The sequence below is a fragment of the Nicotiana tabacum genome, chromosome 1 (assembly GCF_000715075.1).
Source record: "Nicotiana tabacum cultivar K326 chromosome 1, ASM71507v2, whole genome shotgun sequence".
Classification (NCBI taxonomy): Eukaryota; Viridiplantae; Streptophyta; class Magnoliopsida; order Solanales; family Solanaceae; genus Nicotiana; species Nicotiana tabacum.
The window spans coordinates 182,734,777-182,741,669 of NC_134080.1; the positions used below are offsets into that span (position 1 = coordinate 182,734,777).

Sequence of the window (6,893 nt, forward strand, 5' to 3'; positions counted from 1 at the left end):
TTTGGTCGATATAAATTTGCCTATTCGCATGTTACAGGCTTCCCTGAATTCTGAAACTCTAATATGACCAAGTAATGGCGTCAAGAACAAGATCCTTGCAATTTTAACTTATTGAACCTCATGAAAATAATATACATATACATAGCAATGGTGTTGAACGTCCAAAATCCTACACAATGGCAAACCTTTAGCACCAAGTAAAAACTTCAATGCATAAGGATAAAAACACTAACCTCCAAATATAGAAAGCCAAAAACCTAGCACTGATCCATACTAATGTTACTTGTTTTGAGGAGCACTGATCCATAAGTCTTGGTAATATGGAGTAACAATACAAATGTTTGCCATTTATTCGGAGCTTTCTGTGCTTGGTGGGGTTGCAACATTGGCCTATTCTCGGGAGGGTAAACCACCTGATATCAGAATCTGGAAAGCCTTTGCTTCTCTTATACGAAATGAGGACTATAACTTGTTTGAGATGATGAAATGCTGCTGCCCCTTTTCCGATAATGGAACATTTCAGAACCAAAAGTAAATCTAAAGCTTGAAGAGTTCTAGTAGGTGGGCGTTTGTAAGCTTACCTCTTGCTAATCTCATGCTTCTTCTTCAATGCCATGAATTTGTGCCATAGCTCTTCTCTTTGCAGTGTTTGTGGTGGCAGGTCTTCATTCTATTCTTCTGGAGATCCTTCTCAATATCAAGCATGTCAAGTGGCAATTCAATTCCTCGGTATAGCAGCTTTGGGAGCCTACACCTGTCTACATCAGTACATCAAAGTAGAGATGCAATTATCATCGGGGCAATACACTCAGGGAATTCTCATATCAGGACTAGTAGTTGATCTTTAATTTTTAAGATCATGTTTGGGATATTTGACAAGATTATAAGCAAACAAACTACTGCCTCCAGTGGGAGCAATTTGTCCAAAAGAAATGGCAAAATGAGCACATCACAAATCCTCAAAGATAGACCTAGTCATTGTTCTAACAGCCACAAGCCTAATGTGTCTATATCTTCATCTGACCTAGATGTGCTCTTCCTGAAACTGAGATGAAATACATTCTTCTACAGAATCAGCATTTTCCTGTCCTCCCCTTCCCTCCCCTCCCCCCAAAAGAAGACCATTCAGACAGCTTCTTATATCACCCATCACCAGATTCCAGTAAGACAGACGGAAGCCATCATAAGCCTGCGGATTAATGGCTATAGCTTCAACCATAGTCAAGAAATTACATCATTGGTCCTTTTCACAAATGGCTTCTTTCAGCTGTTTCAAATTATATCTGATCAGTTCCAGCTTTGTGGATATTATCTCATTTCCATCCCTAACAATAAGGTAATACAAAACCAACCTACACCATCAATCAAAGAAGTTCCAATGAACCTAGTTATAGCAATAAGAAGAAGGTATTTAGTTCTCCATAAAATTACAGCCAATAAATGACTGACAGCCAAGGAGAATGAGCTTAAACTAGAGTAGCTGATCAGGTTGCAAGCAATTAATTGAAGTCAGTATCGAGATGACACAGATATAATAGAAAGCTGAAATGGAGTGCTACGAGATACTGCGATAAGAGGATACCAATTAAAGTGAGTTGTAAGTTCAATAGTCACGGTTGCAGGACCAAAATTATGAGAATGAATGTTAGGGCACTAAGGCCAACTATATCCACAAGATGAATGACATAGAAATGTGAATATTTAAAAAAGAAAATAAAAGAAGTGTGACAATACAAGATTAGACAAAATCATCTGTCAGAAAGTAGCACATGAAGAGAACAAAAAGAGGAAAGGTCATCCAAGATGGTTTGATCATGTCCTACGTGACTGCACCTATCCGCAAGTGTGATACCATGAAAACGGGATTGACCTAAAATCACATGGAAGAATGTTATTTCAAAAGACCTACAATCTCTTGGAATTCATGCGGAAATGAATAATAAAACATAGTGGAAGCAAATACCTTACAGTTGTTGGTAAGTTACATTACGTCCAATTTTTGACAGGAGCCCTTTTAGTTTGGTTAGAGAGTTGTATTACGTGTAGGACTAGAATTCGTAGTTTTAGGAACCCTTAACTTGTGTTAAAAGATATTGGAACGGAGCAACTGCAACTGAAGATTAAAAGGGTACTGAGTATCATGTGCCGCTGCATCACAACCAGCCACCCTTCATTGGGGAATATGGCTCTACTTTCTGCTAAGCACTATATGTCAATCCACAGACATGGGGCTTCCTATCAATCATTAGTAGTCTGTCCAGACAAAAGCACATACCATGCAATTAGTTTCTTATCTTAACAAGTAGACGGCACAAGCACCAGTCATACTGCCAGAGATTAAGGATTACCACATTCTCAAGCATAAACTGAAGAGAGCAGCACCATCCTCGTTGATCTATAAATCAAACTAGTACATGAAAGTCCAGCAGACAGATTTTATAAATCTTCAAAGAATGGGCTTGCAGGATATCTAAACAACTTTTTTCTTTTTGCTTTTTGACAAACAAGGACTTAAAGAACTTATTACCCAGCTAAACACCTCAAACCTACAATCATTCAAGGGTATAGATTTCCAAATGGAAAATCCTGCAACCCCTATCAACCCAAAATCCACCTCCACACACAAGAATGAAAAGAAGAAGGAACAAATAAGGGGATAAAGAAGGGAATTATTAGCTAAGCAAAGAAAGTTGTAAGTCTTTAAGAAGGAACATTGAAGTGATACGTACAAGAATTTCTTTAGACATATAGGAGTTGTATATGCCATATATCATGAGATTAAACGTAGGCATGAGAAATTAACTTGACCCTGAAATTTCACTCTGCAAGCAGAAAAGATAGAAAATACAAATAATCCTCAAAGTGACATCAACGAGATCCAATTTTAACGCAATACTCATATTCATACATTTCTTCTAAGTTGATAAAAGTATATGTATGGATAAAAGATGCACATAAGCAAAACAAGGTAAACAATGATAAAACTCTGCAAAAGCCATTACAAAGATGAAGATTCAGGAAAAAAAATATGAAATTGCTGAAACAAAATAGGAGATCGAGGGTAGGGATATACCTCCAGCAACAAGTCTATGACACGTTTAATCTGAGCCCACACAGGAGCTTTTCGTATGCTATTTATGTGTTGAAGCCTTTCTGAATCATTTGAAAATTAAACGGCAGGGCAGGAGGTTTAGCACTAGCTGTCATTGTTGCAGTTGGCAATGTATTGTTTTGAAGGAGTTGGTATGGGAGGTCCTGCTTTGGCAGCTATACTCTAAGTGTAGATTGGCACTTCTTCTGCTGCTTCTTGAACCTCTGCAAACTTTCTTCCAGTGAAGCCATCTGGTAAAAAATAGAGCTTACTTGCAAAAGAAAAGAACACTACTGCAGTATGAACTGGTACAACATCCTAATCTATCGAATTATTTCTGAAAGAATTATACTTCTCAGCAGAACGTACTTAGAAGCTGAAATTTTCAGAAACTTGACAAATATTAATAAATTCCAAGTTCCTTTCTAAAAAAACTAAACTATGTTGCAAAAGAAACAGCACCCAAAGCAATTGACAGGGCTGACTCAGCCACCCCTTCAAAAACATGGTCCTCACAATACAAAGAATTAATTTCCAACATCTCTCTTATGATTATTACAAATGGTAGTCCTTTTTAACCTCTTACCAAATGCATGTATGATATTACTGTGTCTATTATCTCTATAATTATGAGAAATTGGTTCACGGGCATTAAATGCATGATATTACTGTGTTTATTATCTCTATATTTTTGTTTCCAAAAAAGATTAAACCTTTGATCCTATAAATTATTACACTAGTTAACAACAATTAGGTGAACCATGAAAGACTTTACCATTATCTAAAACCAGCAAAACAGTAACTATCATAAATTATTCCAAAGAATTAATCACAAAAAGAAAAAATACAAACCGAAATAACAACTTTTGAAGCTTCCATAAAATATGCACGCCCAAGAAAGAAAATTTTATGCTAAAGCATAAAAAGACAAAACACATTTAAACACTATATTCTTGGGGGTGTACTGACCTTGACCAAATTAGACAAAAATAGAACTCCGGCAATAACCCACCAAGGCGGACGGAAGACGGCGGACGACGGCGGCGACGAGATTGTGTAATTTGTATGGGATCATAAAGAAGAAGAAAAGAAACAAGATGGGTTTATCAAAGCAAATAAGTTAGGGGATTAAATGCTCACTTAAGTTTGAAACTGACACTTCTACGCCATCTTGTTCAAGGATTGAACAACTTTAACCTTTTCAATAATAAAACGTAAAAATAGCTATCATGTTTATTTCCATCACATTTTTTTACATTAAAGGTAGACATTTTTGTATGCGGCGAAATTAGAGGGCTTAATTTCTTGCTATCAAGCCACTTCGGAAGAATATCTCGAGACCCCGAGGACGTGGAGTTACGACCGAGTCCCCTCCCTCGGGACTCGCCGAGGCCCAACTCAAAGAAGACGAAGATCGAGGCTAGAGCAAAGGGGGAATTCCCAAGGCACACGGCTAAGTCTGACAAGAGCCGGCCTACCCAGAGCTTGTGTCGAGGCGTCACTTCTAGCCGTCTCATCTCCATGCTTTTATAATTAATATATGTTGTACTATAACCGGGTTCCCCTCCTGTATAAAGAGAATTCACACCACTTTGTAAGGGATTGTTGTTGCTCCAACTATTCCACACAAGATAAATAATATATCTCTTTCTTTTTTCTCTCTAACTCATCTGCCCGAGGCTACTCTTTGAATTTATTACTTCCATACTTGTTCTTCATTTATCGCTTGGTGTTGGCCATAAAGAGCCTTCTTTAATTATATCTTAACTGTTATCTCATTCCCGACTACCCCCGATAGCTCGAACTCGAGCCGGATATCGACCCCGAGACCCTTCATCGACCAATCCGAAGCTCGGGCAACAAGCCCCTCGGTTTGATTACTGCCCCGTTTTAGCTTGCATCTCATCGTTGAACTTCATACTCTTAGCATCAACTACTCTAACAACTAGCATAAAAATAGATCACGTAATTTTAGAGTCTCATTTACAAATTTAATTGTTGTTACCATTTTCACGGTAAATAGTTTGGCGCCCACCGTGGGGCTAAAAATAATAGTGATTATTTTCTTGCTAGTTTCATTACACAAACACAAGTTATCTTCCACGTTTTTCTTGTTCGAGATCTTTGATTTCAGGTCAAAATGTCTGGCTCAGTAAACAAAGTCGAGAACGACAACCTCGAAAACCACGGCGAAAAAGGTGTGGATGTTCCAGTCGTTGGCGTGCCACCGCAGAACCCCGATAACGCACCTGGACCGATTCCAGCGAACGCGGGTTCGCAAGACGCGCAACAGGTCGACGAAACCTCACACACCGACGGAAGCATGCAGCATGGCGACCAAAAGGAAACCCAAAAGACCCCGGCTCGGAAGCACAGGAAGTTAGTCTTCACGATATTTTTGAAATGTTGCAGGCACAATAATTGGCCATTGCTCAGTTATGAAGCCATCCGAAGACTCCCAGTACGGCAGCGCCGGAAACAACTCCCCTAGCCGAATAGATACCCGAGAGATCGAGCAGTAACGGATCGATAGCCGACCCTGCCATAGTAAAAATGCTTGAGGATCTCACCAAAAGGGTTGAATCGGGCGAGAAAATGATAGCAGCCAACACTAAGAAGGTCGAGACCTACAACTCTAGGGTCGACCAGATCCCGGGTGTGCCCCGGTCTTCAAAGGCGTGCATTCGAAGAAGTTCATACGAAGGCCGTTCCCTGAGGAAGCAGCCTCGAAACCCATCCCAAAGAAGTTCAGAATGCCGGAACTCCCTAAATACAACAAGACTACTGACCCTAATGAACACATTACTGCCTACGCCTGTACGTGCGCGGTAAAAGGTAATGACACGAGAGATGAGGAGATCGAGTCTGTCTTATTAAAAGGGTTCGGAGAAGCGCTCCCGAAAGGGGCAGTGATGCGGCACCATAGCCTAACTCCCGACCCCATAAACTCACTTACCGTACTGGCGTATCCCTCTATGAAGGCACACGTCGGTGCCATCGAAGCAATGACGAGAAAGCCCGGCGCATCCAAGATCGAACAAAGGGAGAATGAAATGCTACGAGAATTCGCATCTCGTTCCCAGATGGAACGAACGAAACTACCCCCGGTCTCATACGACTGGGCGGTGTAGGCCTTCACTCAGATCCTAAACAAACAAAGCCTGATGATTTTAAGGCAGTTGAAACAGAACTTGATCGAGTATCCAGCTGAGACCTGGCCGGACGCCGGCAACCGGCACCAGTCGCAAATTAGGGTTGAGGATGACCAGTTGAAGGCCCCCTCGGGCTCAGCATACCCAAGCATGCTCCTGGAAAAGAAACCGAAATCAAATGAAGGAAGATACTGGTCGTACGCCACAGATAGGAGGAATGTCTCGAGACGCAACCTACTTCGCAACGATCAGAGAACTGATCGAGGATAATATCCTCAAGGAATCATCAGCCGGGCCAGATTCGACGGGGACACAAGGCCAGCAAGGGTGCCTCGCTCATCAAGATACAATTTCAACATCGCTGTATCAGACATCGTGTTCATCGTCAGCAAAACCAGGGACACCAGATGGCCCAGACCTATTTAACAGAGTCCCTCCCAGAGGAATCACAGCTTGGTGTGTGAACTGTATAACACGCACGGCCACGGGGCCAAAAGTGGCCACCAGCTCAGGAGGAAAATAACCGAACTACTCAATAGAAATCACCACCGAAAACTGTGGAGCAAGTAGGCTCGAGTTCAATTCCGAGTAGGGAAGGCGACCAATAAGAATGAAGCAAATGAGCCGTGACATATTGCCACGATAGTGGA

At 41.0% G+C, this 6,893-nt stretch overlaps 1 long non-coding RNA gene across 1 annotated transcript; it reads right to left on the reverse strand.

The window, feature by feature from the left end:
- Positions 1–89: 89 nt before the first annotated feature.
- LOC107766014 (uncharacterized) lies at positions 90–4,506 on the reverse strand. The gene is made up of 4 exons (XR_001643570.2): positions 4,061–4,506; positions 3,074–3,342; positions 582–758; positions 90–498 (listed from the first exon to the last, which is right to left on the reverse strand). It is a non-coding gene; the product is annotated as an uncharacterized LOC107766014 (long non-coding RNA).
- Positions 4,507–6,893: the final 2,387 nt, after the last annotated feature.